General features: G+C 47.3%; 1 protein-coding gene and 1 long non-coding RNA gene across 3 annotated transcripts in view; one reads left to right on the top strand and one right to left on the bottom strand.

Annotated features, from left to right (window-relative positions):
• Positions 1 to 21,592, bottom strand: part of veph1 (ventricular zone expressed PH domain-containing 1) — a 208,789-nt gene that overhangs the window by 54,215 nt on the left and 132,982 nt on the right. The window lies entirely within an intron of this gene.
• On the top strand, positions 14,400 to 19,938 carry LOC143757300 (uncharacterized). The gene is made up of 3 exons (XR_013210476.1): positions 14,400 to 14,441; positions 15,684 to 15,806; positions 19,696 to 19,938. It is a non-coding gene; the product is annotated as an uncharacterized LOC143757300 (long non-coding RNA).

Raw genomic sequence — 21,592 nt, 5'->3', positions numbered from 1 at the left:
GCAGGTGAGAAAAAGTAACGCAAAAGCAATGTAACGCATTACGTTCCATAAAAAGTAACTAAGTAACGTACTTAGTTACTTTTTGGGGTAGTAACGCAATATTGTAATGCATTACTTTTAAAAGTAACTTTCCCCAACACTGCGAATACATTACACCAAATTTGGGCCACATCTGGCAAATGTATGTAAAAATCAGCACTGACTTACCAGTGTGTGAGCCTAAACTGGCCCACATATAAAGCAACAAAATGTGGCCAAGTTGTCTTTAAACATATCTGGGCCAGTTTTGGCAAAGATGTGGGAAAGTAATCACAGACTAATCTGAATGTTAACCTAAAGTGGCCCACACATGGCATAGAAAATATGGCCCGAATATATTACACCAAATTTGGGTCACATCTGGCAAATGTACGCCACAGTCAGCACTGACTTACCATAGTGTGAGCCTAAACTGGCCCACATATAAAGCAACAAAATGTGGCCCAGTTTTTTAAAAACATATCGGGCCAGTTTTGTCAAAGATGAGGGACAGTAATCGCAGGCGAATCTGAAGGTGAACCTAAAGTGGCCCACAAATGGCATAGCAAATATGGTCCAAATACTTTACACCAAATTTGGGCCGCATTTGGCAAATTTACGGCACAGTCAGCACTGGCTAACCAAGATGTGATATTAAACTGGCCCACATATAATGCAACAAATGTGGCCCAGATATCTTAAAACATATCTGGGCCAGTTTAGGCAAAGATAAGGGGCAGTAATCACTGGCGAATCTGAATGTAAACCTAAAGTGGCCCACACATGGCATAGCAAATATGTCCCGATTACATTACACCAAATTTGGGCCACATTTGGCAAATATACGGCACAGTCAGAACTGGCTAAACAGTGTGTGATCTTAAACCGGCCCACATATAATGTAACAAATGTGGCCCAGTTATCTTAAAACATTTCTGGGCCAGTTTTGGCAAATATGTGGGACAGTATTCACTGGCGAATCTGAATGTGAACTTAAAGGTGGCCCACAAATGACATAGCAAATATGGCCCAAGTACATTACACCAAATTTGGGCCACAATTGGCAAATGTACGGCACAGTCAGCACTGAATTCCAGGGTGTGAGCCTAAACTGGCCCACATTATAATACACCAAATGTGGCCCAGTTATCTTCAAACATATCTGGGCCAATTTTGGCAAATGTATGGCAATGTCAGCACTGGTTAACCAGTGTGTGAGCCTAAACCGGCCCACATATAAAGCAAAAAAAATGTGGCCCAGTTGTCTTTAAACATATCTGGGCCAGTTTTGGCAAAAATGAGGGACAGTAATCACTGAATGTGAACCTGAAGTGGCCCACAAATGGCATAGAAAATATGGCCTGATTACATTGCACCAAATCTGGACAACATTTGGCAAATGAATGGCACTGTCAACACTGGCTAACCAGGCTGTAAAGCCTTATGGGACAGTAGGCAAGTTATTAATTAATAACAAATAGGGCCACTTTTACAAATATACAGTACAGTTGACAGGGCAAATAAGCCCTAAATATCATTAAAAAACTTTGTCCATTTCTGGCTTGGATGCAGCACCTTTGAAAGAGATGTATAGATAAAAATGCCCACATTTGAAAATATGGCATAAATACTTTTTAAACCAAAATGGGTTGTTACATGATACAATATTGTACAGGCTAATCTGGAGGGAAAAAGGCTATATCAGTAGAGGATTGGCCTGCCCGGGGTCTTTTTTGTTTAAATTTCTTTTTTAATTTTTTTTTTTTTACATGATTCTAATGGTGTTTGTGTGTGTGTGTGTGTGTGTGTGTGTGTGTGTGTGTGTGTGTGTGTGTGTGTGTGTGTGTGTGTGTGGCAATATCCAAAATTCTTGACCTTTTTGGTCCGCATTAGGGAAAATGCCTCGGGTTATGACTATAACCCTTGTTCCCTGAGAAGGGAACGAAACACTGCGTCGAGAATCGACTCTTTGGGGACGCTCCCTTAGCGTGCGCCTCTGAAGTATGAATGAAACTATTCCAATCCTGATTGGTGTTGCGTCATGACGTAACATGTGACGGCATAACCGGATGCATAAAAGCGACGCCGGCACACACACACACTAGCCTAGCGATGAAGCAAGACGCTCTAAGGCCTCGAGGGGCATGGCAGGACGACGCAGTGTCTCGTTCCCTTCTCAGGGAACAAGGGTTATAGTCATAACCCGAGACGTTCCCTTTCGAGGGAACTCAACACTGCGTCGAGAATCGACTCTTTGGGGAACGAATGCCCACTAGGCCACGCACCGAAGACAGGCCTGCCCAGGAGTGAAACTGATTCAGGCACTCAGCAGGACGAGAGCACACGTGCCCCAGGCGTACTGGGGAGGTGCAGACTATAGAACCTAATAAAAGTGTGTGGGGTAGCCCAACCGGCTGCCTCACAGATCTCCTGGAGGGGAACTCCCGAGAGGAGGGCCCTAGAGGACGCCATGCCTCTAGTAGAATGAGCCCTTATGGCCAGAGGTGAAGGCAAATTGCGCACCTCATAAGCCAAGGCAATAGCCTGCACAATCCAATTACTAATGGTTTGCTTGGATGCCGGGAGCCCTCTCCTAGGTGACCCGAAACACACTAACAGCTGGTTCGACCTCCTCCAAGAAGAGGACCTCTCGAGATAAATACTCAAAGCTCTGACGGGGCAGAGCAAATGAAGCTTCTCTTCTTCTGCCGACACATGAGGTGGAGGATGGAAAGCCTGAAGGGTCGTAGACCTAGCAGTATTAGCAGGCACTTTAGGCACATAGCCCGGTCTCGGGTGCAAAAAGGCCTTAACCTTGCCAGGGGCAAACTCCAAGCAAGCTGGTGTCACTGCCAGGGCTTGGAGATCTCCCACCCTCTTAAGAGAGGTGATGGCTAAGAGAAAGACCAATTTGTAGGTAAGATCTTTAGGCGAAGCCGACTGAAGAGGTTCGAAGGGGGCCAGGGATAACCCTTCCAGAACCACTGCCAGGTCCCAGGCAGGAACCCTGGACCTGGTTGTCGGTCTCATCCTCCAAGTACCACGGAGAAAACGAATGACCAGCTGGTGCCTCCCCAGAGGCCCATCACTTAATGGCGCATGGAAAGTCGCAATGGCAGCCACGTACACCTTAAGCGTGGAAGGGGAGAGACCCGCAGAGAAACGATCTTGAAGAAACTCCAGAACTGAAGCCACCGGGCAGTTAACTGGGTCTAAATTATGTTCTCTACACCAAGTAACGAAAACATTCCACTTGAGGCCATATAATCTCCTAGTAGACAGAGCCCTAGAGCTAAGTATGGTTTCAACCACCCCGGCTGATAGACCAGCGTTTAGGTACTGAACCCCCTCAGAGGCCAGGCCCACAGTTTCCACAGCTCTGGTTGAGGGTGGAAGATTGTGCCCTCCACCTGAGACAATAGATCCCTCCTCAGAGGAATCTGCCATGGCTGAGCTATCAGGAGCGAAATTATATTTGAAAACCATACCCGGGTCGGCCACATTGGGGCAACCAGAAGTAGACTGATGCCCTCCTGACGGACCTCTCCAGGACTGCCGGAAGCAGAGCGATCGGGGGAAATGCGTACAGGCGAGGCCTCGGCCAGGCCTGTACCATGGCATCCAACCCCTGTGGGGCTGGATGTGAGAGGGAGAACCAAAGTGGGCAGTGGGACGTCTCTCGAGACGCGAATAAATCCACTTCCATGGGCCCAAACCTCTCCCATATCAACTTCACCACATCTGGATGAAGTCTCCATTCCCCGGGCCTCAGCCCCTGCCTCGACAGGATGTCTGCTCCCTGATTCTGAACCCCCGGAATATACATAGCTCTGATAGACAGTATTTTCCCTTGGGACCAGAGAATAACCTGATGCGCCAGTCTGCACAGAGGGCGCGATCTGAGTCCCCCTTGTCGGTTTAGATAAGCTACCACTGATGTATTGTCCGATCGTACTAGGACATGGTAACCCTTGATGTCTGGAAGGAAGCTCCTCAGAGCCCTGAACACAGCCAACATCTCTAGACAATTTATGTGCCAAGAATGATGATGGTCCTGCCACAGACCCCTGGCAAAGCGGCCGTCCATGACCGCGCCCCAGCCAGTGAGGGAGGCGTCTGTCGAAACGGTTTTCCGGCGACATGACGCTCCTAACACTGGCCCTTGGGACAGGAACCAAGGTTTCTTCCATATTATTAGAGAACGAAGGCATCTGCGCGTTACTCTGATCATACGAAATGGATTCCCCTTGGGGGAAAACCCCTTGGCTTTCAGCCACCACTGAAGGGGCCTCATGTGTAGAAGGCCCAAAGGTATAATGTTGGATGCCGCTGCCATGAGGCCCACCAGTCTTTGGAATTGCTTTACAGTAGTGGCCTGGCCTAGCTTTAACTTGGACACCATCACCGGAATGGACTCGATACGCGCCGGAGACAAGCGTGCCTGCATCGTAGTCGAGTTCCACACAACGCCTAGAAACGTTGTGGACTGGGACGGTTCTAACACACTCTTCTTTGTGTTGAGTCTCAACCCCAATTTTTGAATGTGGCAAAGGACAACATCTCAATGCCGAACTGCCATTTCTCGAGACTGGGCTAAAATGAGCCAGTCGTCGATATAATTCAGTATGCGGATGCCCTGAAGTCTCAGTGGAGCAAGTGCTGCATCCATACATTTGGTGAATGTGCGGGGAGAGAGTGCTAGGCCGAACGGAAGAACCCGATATTGGTAAGCTTTGCCCCCGAAAGCGAACCTCAGGAACCTCCTGTGACATGGAAGGATGGATACGTGAAAATAGGCGTCTTTTAGATCTATCGTGACAAACCAGTCCTCGGATATGATTTGACTCACGATGACAGGAATAGTGAGCATTTTGAACCTGAGCTTCATCAGAGACAGGTTCAAAACCCTGAGATCTAGAATTGGCCTCAACCCCCCATCCTTCTTTGGAACTATAAAGTACCGGCTGTAAAATCCGGATTCCCTGTCTGAATTAGGAACACGTTCTATGGCCTCCTTTAGCAGCAGAGATTGCACTTCTTGTTCCATCACCTGAGCCTGCTCTGGAACCACTGTAGTCTGCACCACCCCAGAAAATTTGGGGGGGCGGTGCCCGAACTGCAGTCTGTACCCTAACTTTATTATATGCAGGACCCATGCAGATATGTTGGGAAGATGATACCATGCCTCTACAAAATCTACTAAGGGAACCAGCCTCTCGAGACTGGCCTCTGGTGTTTTTCGAGCACCCTTCTCGACCCCCTGAAGCGGAAGACCGGCAGGGTGTAGTCGATACGGTTTTCGTGACCATAACTGATGCTCGTTTTTTATTTTTCGAGAAAAACGACCCACAGTGCGTTCGCTGGAATATGATGCGGCCCGAAGCGTCACCGACGGCGGGCAACTCACATCGTTTCCTAGAGGGCTCCGCTGTGAGAACAACCTCGGTTGTTCTACAACGGAGGGGACAGCCCTCAGAGGTCCCACCACTCTGGCTAGGACCTCTTTCCTGAAGCCCTCCTAGCCTGAAGGACATCCCTTAAATCGCCCTTCTGGCTGGGGGGCTTCTGCTGGGAGCGTTTCCTCCGTTGCCAAGCTCCCGGAGGAGGGGCTCTAGAGGAAACGCTCTCCCTTTGCTCTGCCCGGTGTGAGGAGCTGGTTGATGGCTGGGGCTGATGTTCTTGCCCCACCCTACTCGATTTGGACTTCGATTTTCGGGGGAGGAACTGCTGGAACGCCGCAGATTGCTTCTTCGCCTCCTGAAACCTGTCGACGACCGATGTAACGGCGTCGCCGAACAGGCCAGAAGGCGAAAGCGGCGCATCCAGCAGAACAGATTTATCTTTCTCCTTTAGACCAGATAAATTGAGCCACAGATGCCTCTCCGTGGCCACCATAGCTACCATAGAGCGGCCAATAGCGTGGGCCGTCTCTTTAGTGGCCCGGAGAGACAAATCTGTGGCTTTGCGCAACTCTGAAATATCTTCAGGAGTTGGCCCCTCCCCTCGTCCAAATCTTTCAGGAGATCGGCCTGGTATGCCTGCAAGATAGCCATAGAGTGCAGACATGAACCAGCCCGACCTGCCGCCATGTAAGCCCTGCCTATTAAAGCAGATGTATCTCTGCAGGGTTTACTAGGCAGCGCAGGGGTTTTAAGGGAAGATGCCGACTCAGGAGATAGATAACCGGCTAGAGCTTCTTCGACTTAAGGCATCTTCCCATAACCCATATCCCGTGCCCCCACAACATTGCTATAATCGACAACAGATGGACGGGAGACACGGGCATATGCGGTTTATCCCACGATCTCGAGATCTCTTTGTGGAGATCGGGGAAAAACGGCAAACCCCGGCGCTGAGGCTGTGACCTGTGCCGCAGGAAACGCTCGTCTAACTTGCTTACGACTCGCGTTCCTTGTGTTCGTTGCTCATCTTGTGGCCAGCTGATGTTAAGTCTGGCCACGGCACGAGTCACAACCTCCACCAGCTCCTCATAAGCTTGGCCGTGAACTGGCGCGCTCGACTCACGGTCATCCTCGATGCTGATCACCTATGCCTCCTCGGAAGCATAGAGCTCAAGCACCGGGACCTGGTCGTGGGCAGAAGAAGCCGCAGCGCGGGCTTCTGCACCACTCACAGGGGCTTCGGGATCTTCAGATGAAGAATGAGAAAGTGCCGCAGCAGTCTCATTCTCATCTGCAAGATCCCGCTGCGAACCCCACGATCTGAGTCGCCGCGCCGCCTCAACAGACGCGGGACCAGAACCGCGGGGAACGCGAGCCTGACCGAGCTTATCAAAGCACGCCAGCCGGGAGCGCAGCACCCTCATGGGTAGTGCTTCACAGTGTACGCAGGCAGCTCCCTCGAGAGCTGCCTGGGCGTGCTGCGCTCCCAAACAGTTCACACACAAAACATGCGTGTCCCCATCCGTAATAAAACGAGGACAGGGGTGCACACACATTCTGAACTGCTGGCTGGCCATAATATATATAGGGATAGACAAACAACACCAAATAAGACAGACAGTCGTAACATAGAGCACTTGCTGAAGAGCGAAAAGCTAGTGTGTGTGTGTGCCGGCATCGCTTTTATGCATCGGGTTATGCCGTCACATGTTACGTCATGACGCAACACCAATCAGGATTGGAATAGTTTCATTCATACTTCAGAGGCGCACGCTAAGGGAGCGTCCCCAAAGAGTCGATTCTCGGGACAGTGTTGAGTTCCCTCGAAAGGGAACAGCTTATAAATCATACTAAATTATGTTTTTTGAAAATGCAAAAGGTTTTCTGTGAAGGGTAGGTTTAGGGTTAGTGTAAGGCTATGGTTTGGGTGTGACAGCTCTTACCGTTAACTGACAGTAGTGACAGCTCTTACAGTCAGTTAACTTTTGTTGTACATGTTGGTAGAGTGGCAGTTTTTTTATGGTCGTGGGAACGTAACTGAATATTTGGCCGAGATGCATTTTGAGTTGCTGTATATGTAAAAATCTTTGCTGTGGTTTTAAGCAGGACATAGCCTATTCCTGGGTCAACTTTTTTTTTCTTCATCTTGGAACACAGTTCCTGTCCAGAAACCCTAACCCTAACCCTACCCCCAACTTATCCCTAAAGAGGGAAATTATGTAAATAACCAGCACCAAACCCTTGTTGTAACCATAAACTTAACATAAACTGTAACTTGTCACTCAAATATGATTTGTTGATCGGAATTCATGATTAACAAAGATGTTTATCCAGAAACATATTTGTTGAAATCATTCACCTGTAAGGCAGTGTCATCTTATACTGCTTGACCCTGATATTCAAAAAAATAAATAAAATAAAAATAAAACTGAATAAATACTTAATTTGTCTTATATTTTATTTAAATATTGACATTTACATGACTTTTTAAAATAAATAACAATATCCTAATTGATAAATTAATGTATGAGTAAATTAATGACAAATCAGCAAAAACTGCTGAGAACATTTCAATATTATTTTAAATTGAACCTTTTTCTACCCTTTTTATTATGCATTCATGAAAATGTCGGACTTGCCATAAAACCCTTAGGCGTCAGCCTACATTGTTAGAGATAGGCTAAGTTAAGTCAAGGTGATCTTTTTTTATTATTATTTATTTTTTTAATCAAAATGTATTTTTAGTAGGCTTAATTCAAACTGTTTCGATGTTGCGTCCCTTTAAATTTAAAATAAGCCGCGCGGAAAAGGCGCTCAAAAGACTGAACTGCAGGGGAGGAGTGTTGTTCCCTTTCGAGAGGTCTCTCCTATTGCGTAAGTAGCTTACGCTATGGGAAAACTCCTTTTCTCGAGAATATTGAAGTCTTTATGTAAAACGCATTGCAGCTCCACAGCTGACAGCAATGAACGAAGGAAGCTCGGTCATTGGCTGTGCTGCGGCAACTTGCTCGAACCAATGACGGGGCGACTCTGAATGCGCGACCAATGAGCGCGCTTCGCGCCCGCGCGCGTCAGAGCCCGCCAAGATGGGCGTGGCCAAGAGCCATTTATTGGGCGCCCCGTCATGAGAGTTCTTTAGATTTAATCTCCTTCAGCGAACACCTTCTTCGCTGGATCCTCCGGATTATTGAAGCCTTCGCCGCCCATCGAAAAGCATACCAGCGGGATTGCTACGAGGGCGTCGGCACCTTCAGCCGCCTTCGAACGCCATCCTACTGAGCCATCCGGCGTGCCACACACGCAAGTATCTTTACATCTGTTCGCCCCGCGACACTTGTAAAAGAGCAATTTTCTGAGGCGTTGTTTCAAATGCCTTCCTTCGCGTCGTGCAGAGACCTTCTCCCGGACGGGGATCGTCACATCATCTGCGCTCGCTGCCTGGGCCGGGACCACGCAGAAACTGGTTTGACCAAGGGCGGATGCCCGGAATGTGATGACCTGGGTCTCTCTGCACTGCGGGCTCGCCTCGCCGCTTTCGCCGTGAGCGAGCCCATCGCCGCCACCCCTCTGTTTGAGCCGCGCACTAAGAAAAAGCGCCGCTCACAGAGGCTTCCTGAACCGGAGCTCAGTGACTTCACGCCGAGCCAGTCTTGCCTTCCCCACCGCCGGTTCAGTTCACCCAGCCGGACCCACACCCCTCTAGCAGAGCGGTGGGCCTTGTGACTTTCGGCGCGTCCGAGGACGATGGGGGAATGGATGACAGCTTGTCCATCGACGCTGCATCGGACGACTGGCCGGGCTCCACTCTCGACCCCGCCCCGTCGACGCTAGCTAGCACGAGCGGGGGCTCCACAATGGATACGGAGATTATCCGCGTCCTCTCGAAGGCCGTAGAGGACCTCGGGCTCGATTGGTCTTCTCCCAAAGAACCAACCCGAAGCCGACTGGATGAGTGGTTTCTGCAGGGGCGCCAGCAGGCCCCTAGGCAAAGGCCTTCTCCCTTCTTCCCGGAGGTTCATGACGAACTCACCAAGTCATGGAAAGCCCCCCACTCTGCGCGTCTGAAGCCTTCTTTTTCTTCGTCGCTCTCCTTTGTGGACGGCGCGAAGGAAAGAGGCTACGAGGGAACGCCGCTCCTCGAGGAGCTCGTGGCCAATCATCCCTGCCCGCCCTCCACCACCGGATGGAAAGCCAAAGCTTCCCACCCCTCGAAGCCCTGCCGCACTACTTCTGCTCTCGCCGGTCGCGCCTACGCCGCCGCCGGCCAAGCTGCATCAGCGCTTCACTCAATGGCGGTACTTCAAGTGTTCCAAGCTAAGCTTCTCCGCTCTATGGACGAGTCTGGCCCCGAACCCGAAGCCTTTAAGGACCTACGCAGCGCAACTGATATAGCTCTGCGAGCCACGAAGGCCACCGCCCAGTCTATTGGCCGCACCATGGCTAATTTGACTGTTCTCGAGCGCCATCTGTGGCTGACTCTGACGGAGATGAAGGACGCGGATAAGGCGCCGTTTCTCGACACGCCTATCTCCACCAGCGGGCTGTTTGGACCGGCGGTTAAAGGTTTCGCCGAACGCTTCACTGAGGCCCAGAACGCTTCACAAGCTATGCGCCATTTCCTGCCCAGGCGCTCCAGCTCATCGCAGAGCAGACAGAGACCGCCACAGCCGCAGGGGGCTAGAACAGCTCCCACCGCCTCTCAGCCCGCGCCTCATGCTGACGCTCGACGCCGCTCGCGCTCCCACAACCCCAAGCCGCCTCCTGAGCGACGGGGTCCTCGGTCCAAGATTGTGCTGAACCCTGAGCCTCGAAAGCCGTCCTAGCCACAGGAATAAGAAGAGAGAGTGCGTGTCTCGCAAAAGCCGGACCACTCTCTCTGCAAAAGCTCAAACATTACCCAGTCCCCTTACAGGCGGCTGGAAATGTCCATACAGCAGTCAATGGGCCAGTCACAGAGCTCGCTCACCTGCAAACAAACGCCGTATTTACGGCGACGCACAGAAAACACAAAAAGAGTCTTTTTCTGCCTGTGTCACTAAGTTCACATGTCCACAAAGTGTGCATTCCCAGATACTGTCAAAACAGAGCCAAATTCATTCCCAGCTCAGGCTGCGCGCCCCATGAATGAAGATCACGTGCCTACGGTCATGTACGCACCACTACACACAAGCACTGTTCACACAGTTATGAATTCATCCCCAGTAAAAGCGGGAAACATTATAAAAGTGACGCGTGTGCCTACCACTGTTTATGCACCTCCACTTATAAACACTGTCCTTACAGTGTCAAACACAACCCCAGCTCAGGCTCCGAGTTTTACAGACATAGCGCGCGCTGTTGTAAGCACACACGCGCCCATTCACTCAGCTGCTCAGCGCGCGCCCGCGCCTCTGAGAGCTAGGAGCTCAGGCGATTCGCTGGCCGGGTCCCTACGTCACAGCGGCCCGCCCCTAGCCTGTATTCAGCCCATATCTGTACACGCAGCGGCATGGGAAAACATTCCAGATATGCCGAAATGGGTATTGAATATAGTAAAGCACGGATACTCGCTCCAGTTCGCTCGCAGACCACCACGTTTTACGACTGTGGTCGAGACGAAAGTGAGAAAGGAGTGTTCACAGGTTCTACGCGCCGAGGTGCGCAAACTAATAGAAAAGGGCGCTGTGGAAACTGTTCCCCCCTCTATGAGCGAGGCAGGTTTTTACAGCCGCTATTTTCTCGTCCTGAAAAAGGATGGTGGTCTCCACCCCATCCTATATCTCAGACACCTGAACAAAGCACTAATGATTCGCTCATTCAGAATGTTAACAACCAAGCATATCCTCGCGCAAGTACGCCCAGGAGATTGGTTTCTCTCAGTGGATCTGAAAGATGCTTACTTTCACATTCCAATAGCGCCTCATCACAGGCCGTTTCTGAGATTCGCTTTCGAGGGACAGTCTTACCAGTACACAGTACTTCCGTTCGGCCTGTCCCTGGCTCCCCGTACATTCACGAAATGTATGGACGCAGCACTTTCCCCCTTGAGATGAAGGGGAGTGTGAATACTGAATTATCTCGACGATTGGCTGGTCCTAGCACAATCAGAGAGTCAGTTAATAACACACAGATCTTGGATTATCAGCCATTTAGAATGCCTGGGTCTAAGAATCAATTTTGCAAAAAGCATACTATCTCCCAGCCAGAGGATTTCTTTCGTGGGAATAGTTCTAGACTCGATGCAAATGACAGCGCGTCTCTCATCAGAGCGCGCGCTCACCATCCGGCGCCTTGCAACATAATTCAGGGCGGGCACGCGCGCCCCCGTCAAGCGGTTTCAGAGGATGCTCGGTCTCATGGCCTCAGCATCGGCCGTACTCCAGCTAGGATTGTTGCATATGCGCCCTCTCCAACGCTGGCTCAAGAGCCGCGTCCCTACTCACGCGTGGCGTTCGGGCCACTTTTTAATCAGAGCGAACCATGGCTGTATAAAAGCCCTGACGCACTGGAAAGCCGCCGACTGGTACCAGTCAGGCGTGAGTCTGGGTGTGAACACAAGGAGAAAGATGATAACGACAGATGCCTCCAAAATAGGTTGGGGGGCCCTTTACGAGGGCAGGCCTGTCTCCGGCTTTTGGTCAAACCCGGAGAAGCGCCTACACATAAACTGTCTGGAGATGAAAGCGGTCGCTTTGGCTCTCAGAGCCCTTCTTCCACATCTAAAAAACGAACACGTCCTGGTCCGAACGGACAACATGACGGTAGTGTCGTACATAAATCGCCAGGATGGACTCAGGTCGAGCTCCATGCATTCAATGGCCAGGAGACTCATTTTATGGTCCCAGCACAACTTGCGCTCGCTGAGAGCAGCGCATGTGCCAGGCGCCCTGAACCAGGGGGCAGACATGCTATCCAGAGACAAGATTCTCCCAGGAGAATGGGCTCTCAACCCGCTGACGATTCAATGGTTATGGAAAACCTTTGGCAAAGCGGAGATCGACCTCTTCGCCTCCAAGGAGAACGCGCACTGCTCTCTTTTCTTCACGAAGAGCACGGACGCGCTCGCCCAGAGCTGGCCGAGCCACCCCTTATATGCCTTTCCCCTGATCGCGATGTTGCCACAGGTCATCAGTCGGGTCAGAGAGGAGAAAAACGCAGTGCTTCTGATAGCCCCACTCTGGAAGAACCAAACATGGTTTCCAGATCTGATGCAAATGCAATCTGCACCACGGCCGATTCCACTGAGGCCAGACCTCCTCAGTCAGGCCAGCGGGATGATATTTCATCCCCGCCCCGATCTGTGGGCCCTTCATGCATGGCCCCTCAACGGGTTCCCAGGAACCTCACGAGCGGAGCGCTAAAAACCATCGCTGAGGCGCGGGCGCCCTCCACGAGACGCTTATATGCCCAGAAATGGAAAGTGTTCAGTGACTGGTGTAATGCCAAAGGCCTGAACCCTGAGACATGCGAGATTACGAACGTACTCGCTTTTCTACAAGGGCTTCTGGAGGCGGGCCACACCCCCTCCACGCTCAAAGTATATGTGGCGGCCATCACAGCGTCACACAACCCTGTAATGGAACGTCCATTGGGAAGAAACGACCTAATTATTCGTTTGCTAAGGGGCGCTAGGAGGATGAACCCTTCACGCCCCCCCTCAGTGCCGATCTGGGACCTAGCTACTGTCCTAGACGCTCTTAAAGGGCCCCCGTTCGAACCACTCCGAACCGTGCACCTTAAACAGCTCTCGCTCAAGACTGCGCTCTTGCTGGCACTCGCCTCGGTCAAGAGAGTGGGCGACCTGCACGCGCTTTCGACAAGCGCTGCCTGCCTAGAATTCGGACCTAACGACTGCAGGGTCGTCCTTAGACCGAAACATGGGTATATACCTAAAGTGCTCCCCACTCCCTTCAGAGCACAGGTTATCTCCCTAACTTCGCTATCGTCTCCAGCAGACGAACACGACGCTAATCTACTCTGCCCCGTTAGGGTTCTCAGAGTGTATTTGGAGCGTTCTGCCCTATTCAGACAGACAGAACAACTGTTTGTATGCTTTGGCGGCCGTACGAAAGGTTCCGCCGTCCAAAGCAGAGAATCTCTCACTGGATAGTTGAGGCTATAGCGCTGGCTTATGAAGCTAAGGGACTTCAATGCCGCTGGGGAGTCAAAGCACACTCCACCAGGAGTGTGGCTTCTTCCTGGGCATGGTCGAGCGGGATACCGATCGAGGATATTTGTGCGGCGGCAGGCTGGGCCTCACCGTCCACATTTATCAGGTTCTACAACCTACAGGTCCCGACATTGCATTCCAATGTACTATCAGCATGATACTAGTTGAACTACGAGTTCGTATCTAGATTATGTATGTGCTTGTGTCACACTGAACGCCTTCTAGCCGCTCTGTATTTTTCCCACATATAAAGCTTGCCTCTGCCGGCTAGTTGGATGATAACTTTGCTTTTCAGCTCAGGCACCTGCCTCTGGCTATCATAAGGCGAAGTTCAGCACGCACGGCGTTTTGCATGGTGTCCCCATAGCGTAAGCTACTTACGCAATAGGAGAGACCTCTCGAAAGGGAACGACTCGGTTACTAACGTAACCTCGGTTCCCTGAGAGGAGGGAACGAGTATTGCGTAAGCTGCCGTGCTTGTGCTTGGTTAGTTCGCTTCAGTCGTTTTAACCTAAAGAACTCTCATGACGGGGCGCCCAATAAATAGCTCTTGGCCACGCCCATCTTGGCGGGCTCTGACGCGCGCGGGCGCGAAGCGCGCTCATTGGTCGCGCATTCAGAGTCGCCCCGTCATTGGTTCGAGCAAGTTGCCGCAGCACAGCCAATGACCGAGCTTCCTTCGCTCATTGCTGTCAGCTGTGCAGCTGCAATGAGTTTTACATAAAGACTTCAATATTCTCGAGAAAAGGAATTTTCCCATAGCGTAAGCTACTTACGCAATACTCGTTCCCTCCTCTCAGGGAACCGAGGTTACGTTAGTAACCGAGTCGTTTGGAGAATCGACGGTGGAAAACTGCACAATTAAAGTTAAGGTAAAATTTCATAAAAAAAGAATAGATAAATGTTGGATAAATGCTGACTGTTGGCCAAATCTTGTAAATCTTTCTGTTGGCGATTTATTTAGTTGGAGTAGGCTTGTGATAACTCAACATATTGTTAGCTAGCAAACACTTTTTTTTGTCAATTCAACTCTTGCCATCTCAGATATTTCAGGATTTTTTTTTAAATATGAATGTTTTTGCAGAGAAATTAGATTTTGTGAGTAGCAGTAATTCGCGATGTGTAAACTTACACATGCACGTACAGTAACTCGGCACTGGATGAGAGCATCAATTTTCCTGAGGTAACAATATATGTTTAATTATTACTTAAGATTGCTATGGCCAGTAGTGATGGGTCGATCAATAATTATTAGTTATATATGACTAGTGAATTACGTTGATTAGTTCACCTCCCGAATTATTTAATAATTCCCGTCTTTACAGACATTAGTAACTTAACGTTAGGTTTTACTCTTACAGTTAGTATGACGCTTTCCCTCGTCTCTTTATTTCTTGTAACGTTTCTTAAATGTGTGAATTTCTGTCACATAGGTTTTTTGATAGTTATATGATATCTTCAAAATAAATGCTGATAAAATAGTAATTTATGTCTGTTTCATGTAGCCTACGTTACTAAGTAGCCTATGCGGCTATCATGTGACAAAAGAGTGAACTAGGCCTACCAGAAGACCATGAATTAATCATTTCTGTTTCTCAAAATTTGTTATTGTGGCTGCAATAATTATATTTTTAGTTTAGTATTATTTTGTTATGTATTTTAAATATGAGCAAAATTTGCACAAGTAACGTTAGATGTGTTAAGGGAATCTGGGTATTGACAATTTAACATTTAATGTAATTCAGCTCAAATTAATGAAATGACTTGAATCAAGATTTGTTAATGTTGCTTAAGGAGATTTAAAGATCCAAGTCAGTAATATGATCTGATCTTCCCATCACTACAATAAAGTACATGAAGGCAGCATAGCCTAGCTACAAACTGAAAATCCTGCTGAAAAAACAAACAAACAAACAAAAAACCCAGCATAGACTAGCTTGAATTCCCGTTCACTCACTGTGTTACAACCTGCAAGTTAGTTCTTCACAGTTGGTAATGTCTTATTATGGCATAACAGTAAAATAATAATTAGTTATATAATTATAATGTAATTTGACATTCATCTATGTGTTCATTGGACATTTACTGCACTGACTAGTTTTATTACTTGTCAGAAACAACAGGCTCACAGCAACAGATTAAGAGGTAGAATCCTACATCACAAGATGGCTTCACCTTGCATGCGAGATGGAGGGAGAAGGAAAACAGAGAATGAAGATGGGCGGTCTAAGAAACCCGTAAGTCAGTTACACTGTCTATTTTGCTAAATGTGTGTAATAATTTGGAGTAAATCTGGGACTACATGAAAAAAAAAAAGCCAGGACAGGTCTAGGGCCCTATAAAATCCGTTTTATTTTTTCCCAAATTCCGTTTTATTTTTTCCCAAATTCCATTTTTTCCGTTTTAATTTTGGGGAATTCAGTTTTTTCACCCTTTACTGTTATTTAAGTCGTAAAAAGAGTGTGCTTTTAATGTTAATGATTAAAATGTACACAAATAAAATAGGTAGGCCTTAAATTTATTGAGGTAACAGACATTTACTTTACAGCACAAATACTACATGATGCAACATAACACTTCACTCTAAGTACTTCAAGTAACAACAAAATATGGTTAGGAGCTTTAAACTGTCCAGTAAAATAAATTATATTAGTTTATATAAGTTTAAATAAAAGTCACACTCTGTCTCTGTCGAGCGCGCTCTCGGACACACTCGGACGGTCTCTCTCGCGCTGTGTCGCTTCGCTTTTGTCCAGTCCGGCGCCTCATAGACAGACGCGGTGTGCACGGAGGGTGTGTGTGTATGTGTGTGTGCGAGTGAGAGAGATAGAGAGAGAGAGAGACGCGTGAGTGACAGACGGAGGGAGAGCAGGGGAAGGAAATGCAACTGAAAGCGTAAAAAAAATTAACAAAACGCAATATGTGGCAGCCAGTGTTCATTCTTCGCCACGAATTATGTGTTGGAAACACTTCATTAAAGTCACGTGCGAACTGCTCGGCTCGGTACTGAGGGCTTAGCGTCAAGTTTCTTAACTTTTTTGCCGATGAAAGCAGAGCCGTGGAGAGCCGCTTCGCCATGCTTTCATTGTTTTGATGCCATCATTGGAGCAGAAATGACGGGCGGGGTTGTGTCGCCCAGATTTTCTTCCCCCGGTCTACATTTTCCCCAGACATACGTTCTTCTCCCACACAAAAACAGAATTGCATTCAAAATATGTAAAATTCCGCGAAATTCCGCGTTAACACTAGATTCCGCGTTAATTGGCCAATTCCGCGATTCCGTCCGCGATTCTGTGTTTGCGGAAATTATAGGGCCCTACAGGTCTTTGAACAGGTCGGTCTCAAACTTTGTACACAGTAGTCATAACTGTGAATCTGCCTCGAAATTTGATTCGATCACGATTCAGAGGGTAACGATTTGATTATAAAATCAGGGCTTGCAAAATAGCTAGTCCGACGTCCCGGGGTTATTGTGTATTGTGTGGCGTAAGTTTGTTTTAAAAAGTGGGTGGGACAGGTGTATGTGGGTATGTTGCTAATACAATGCAAAATCAGATATATGTAACAATTCAAATAACAATTTGAATTGTTGCGTATATCTGATTTTAAATTGTATTATTTTTTTCTACAATTTTGCCTAGAAATCAATTTTAATAATAACGTTACATTGGGTTTAATTAGTCTTTTAATGAATAAGTGTACCTTGTGTACCTTAGTGGTCTTGTGGTTAAAACTTTTGCCAAGCGTGTCAGAGGTTTTGGGTTCTAATCCGCACACGTATAGATTTTTTTTTTTTTTCTCATCAAAACCGAATGTTCATCATTGGTTACAGTCTATATCAAGCAGGGACACGTTTGTGTGCATTTTGTTTTGTGATTTCACCGGAATGAATAGTCTCCACAACGGCGATAGATTGAAGTGCGCATCCGAGTGAAGACTGCGCGAGCCACAGAGAACACTGTATCCATGCAACCGATCGCTGCGGCAAAAAGCGCTCAGCTTGAGTTAAAAAACAACACATTTTAGCGCTAGATTGTCTCTTACCTAGCGTTCACACCGCCGCTGACGAGAGCGGAAAAAATTCACTCTCGCCGGCCTGCCAGCGATACCGTGGAAATATTCGTGGACACTCTGATCCTCTGACTTAGATCGAATGCTTGATCTTTTTTTAAATTTTATTTAAAGGGGCCGGCAAAGCAAACAAGCATGCCGATCGTTATTTTTGTAAAATTGATCGATGGAAAGAACTAGGGATGCACCGATACCACTTTTTTCAGAATCGATCCGATCCGATACCGATGCCGATCCGATACCGATGCCGATCCGATACCAACACAGTTTTTTTTTTAAATCAAGTAGAATTTATATAACTCTGAATCAGAATCAGAATCAGAATCAGAAAGAGCTTTATTGCCAAGTGTGCTTGCACACACAAGGAATTTGTTTTGGTACTGAGGCTTCCAGTGGACATATACAAATACAACATGAAACATAATACTACAAATTATAAGAATAAAAAATAAAAATATAAATATATGAGAATAAAACTATCACAGTTGGGTTTAGTCAGAATAGACATTTTCAGATTTACAGATTATGAACCTATTTACAGTGTTTTGAATATTATAAATAAATAAATCTACATATAAGTATCACCTGAGTTGTGGGATATTGCACTAAACAGTGGGAGTATTGCACTTACAGGCATATGCCTTGGGAGGAGTGTTAACTGTTCTGGAGGGAAATGGCCTGTGGGAAGAAACTGTTCCTGTGCCGAGATGTTCTTGTGGCCAGTGATCTGAGTCTCCGTCTTGATGGTAACAGTTCAAACAGGTGGTGTCCAGGGTGAGTGGAGTCTGTGATGATTTTACCTGCTCTCTTCCTCACTCTGGAAGAGTACAGGTCCTGGAGGTTTGGCAGGGGGGCACCAATAATCCTCTCCGCAGTCCGGACTGTCCGTTGTAGTCTCCTGATGTCTGATTTGGTAGCTGAACCAAACCAGACAGTGATGGAAGCGCACAAGACAGACTCCTAGTGTGTTCAACTCTCTGTGTGTTGAACTGATAATCACTCTTTTGTGTGTTAAACACAATCTACTTAATACAGACAACTTCATTATAAAGAAAAACAAATCCAAAAAAATATATGATCATAATCTAAGACAAAAATGCTATTATAAACTAGATTAGTGATAAATCAGCAGTAAAATTTAGTCTAGGAAAATCATGAGTCGACAATAATTGTCTAAAATCTGAATATTAAGTGAAAAAAACAAATAAGAGACAATATGTGTAACACTAAATCTGGTAAAACGTTACACATTGCTCTTTGTATTGTTGTAAAATACATTCATGAAAAACAAGATAACAAAAATGAAAAAGATAAATTATTTTATATATAGCTATAGGCTACTATTCAATTGAGACATGTTTTAAATGTATAGCACAGCTGTTTAATGAGGCTGCAACATATGATAGATAGAACAGAACAAGAAAATCTTTCATTGCGTCACTGTATTATGATATGAAAGGCTGCAATACAGTCCGGAACAAAGCACGTATGCGCATCCTGAGCGCAGAATGATGCGCTTGAAGCAACATGGAGTCACAGCGCGCAGAGTCCGCATTCAAAAGTTCAAAGATTAACTTAACCTAGATTAATGTGAGCTAGCCTATTATTAGGCACATATCCAAGTGTTTGTGTGAAGTGTGGAAGCTATTAGCATGCTTTACTGCATGATGTGTAGGCGGCGACGTGATCACTTGCATTTAACTTAAAATACTCCGTAATTTTTGGTCTTGCATCAAGAGTAGCCTAATACGTCATTCGAAACTGAAAAAAATTATTTTTGTGCACTCACAATAACTAAACGTTGTGCTTTTGTAAAATAAAGGAAACAATCAGTATGCTCTTTCTAACGTCTCAGTCTCTGGAAACTTGATCGCGTCAAAAAATAAAACAAAACTCAGCGAGAACTTTCCTCCCAGACATGAGAAAAACATCTATCGAAAGCTTAAAATGTTAAAGTTATGGAATGCAGTATGTGACCGCAGTATATGTGGCCCAGATAAGGGACAGTAATGGTTTATTTCTTCGCTAACAATTTGTCCGTTTCATTATCCCGAGGTTACCATAGTGAGCCGGATCTGGTCCAAATCCAGATCAGATGGTGGCCCTGCCCTAGGCATGACCACAACGCAGCCCTAAATATCAGCTGAGACCATGTCAACTAGACAAGCCCAAGAGACGGATCCAGTGTGAGGACCTTGTTAACCGCCGTAGGCACAGATCCACAGCAAAGGCCACAAGAACCAGACAAGTCCTCTTCACAGACCCCTACGGCTAGCTTTAACTCCAAGCCGGCGTGTTGTATCCTGATCCTCGAGTTGGATCCTTGTGATGCATCCTCAGTCATAATCACACCACATTCGTTCGTTGGCCACAGGAGAACTGGCCCCCTGACTGAGCCTGGTTTCTCACAAAGGTTTTTTCTTCTCCATTTCTGTCACCTGATGGATTTTGGGTTCCTTGCCTTGTTCTTTTTATACATTTGACTGCTTTCTACAGTTTATGTAGAATTTCAGGTAGTTCTATTTTAGTTGTCTTTGTTCTATTGAATTTTTTTTTTCCAATTGGTTGTAATTAGTTTATTTGTTATTATTTTATCAATGATTCTTACATGTAAGACGCTTTTTAGAGCTGCTTTTCTGCAGAATTGAACTATGTTTGAATAATTTAATTGTTCCCCCCCCTGTTTATACCTGTAAAACTGCTTTGAAACAATCTATAAAGTGTTATAAAAAGAAAGGTGACTTGACTTGTGCAATGGGCTGCTTGTGGACCAAATCTGGCAAACAGCATGTGGGCCACATGAGGAATGTAGGAAAGACGAGGGCAACTCTGGCCCACATTAGGGTCAGTTCTAGTTTTAATGTGTGACATTGCTAAGGTTTGCTTGTGGCCCACATCTGGCAAACAGGAGCGGACCACTAAAGTGCCATCATTCCACGTGGTATGTGGGCCAGAGCAAGGTTTTACAGTAGATCTGGGCCAGAATTAAAATTAACTGTTGCCCAGATGTGGGCCAGTTCTGCTTCACTTGTTTTTTTTTATGGCTGACATGCGGCATTGCTATGGCTTGATTGTGGCTTAAATATGGCAAACAGGAGCGGACCACCCAAGTGCCATCATTACACGTGGTATGTGGGCCAGAGCAAGGTATTACAGTAGATCTGTGCCGAATCTGGGCCTGAATTAAGATTAACTGTTGACCAGATGTGGGCCAGTTCTGCTTCATTTGTTTTGTTTATGGCTGACATGCGGCATTGCTATGGTTCGATTGTGGCCCAAATCTGGCAAACAGGAGCGGACCACCCAAGTGCCATCATTCCACGCGGTATGTGGGCCAGAGCAAGGTATTACAGTAGATCTGGGCCGGATCTGGGCCAGAATTAAAATTAACAGTTACCCAGATGTGGGCCAGTTCTGCTTCATTTGTTTTGTTTATGGCTGACATGCGGCATTGCTATGGCTTGATTGTGGCCCAAATCTGGCAAACAGGAGCGGACCGCCCAAGTGCCATAATTCCACGCGGTATGTGGGCCAGAGGCAAGGTATTACAGTAGATCTGGGCCGGATCTGGGCCAGAATTAAAATTAACTGTTGCCCAGATGTGGGCCAGTTCTGCTTCATTTGTTTTGTTTATGGCTGACATGCGGCATTGCTATGGCTCAATTGTGGCCCAAATCTGGCAAACAGGAGCGGACTGCTCAAGTGCCATCAGTCCATGCGGTATGTGGGGCAGAGCAAGGTTTTAGATCTTGGCCGGATCTGGGCCAGAATTAAACTAACCTGTTGCCCAAATGTGGGCCAGTTCTGCTTCATTTGTTTTGTTCATGGCTGACATGCGGCATTGCTATGGCTCGATTGTGGCCCAAATATGGCAAACAGGAGTGGGCCGCTCAAGTGCCATCTGTCCATGCGGTATGTGGGCCAGAGCAAGGTTTTAGATCTGGGCCGGATC

The sequence above is a fragment of the Siphateles boraxobius genome, unplaced genomic scaffold (assembly GCF_051911475.1).
Source record: "Siphateles boraxobius isolate OS27281-9 unplaced genomic scaffold, OSU_SipBor_1 30, whole genome shotgun sequence".
Taxonomy (NCBI): Eukaryota; Metazoa; Chordata; class Actinopteri; order Cypriniformes; family Leuciscidae; genus Siphateles; species Siphateles boraxobius.
The sequence above is the reverse complement of the archived record's forward strand: the minus strand, read 5'-3'. Positions and strand labels throughout refer to the sequence as shown.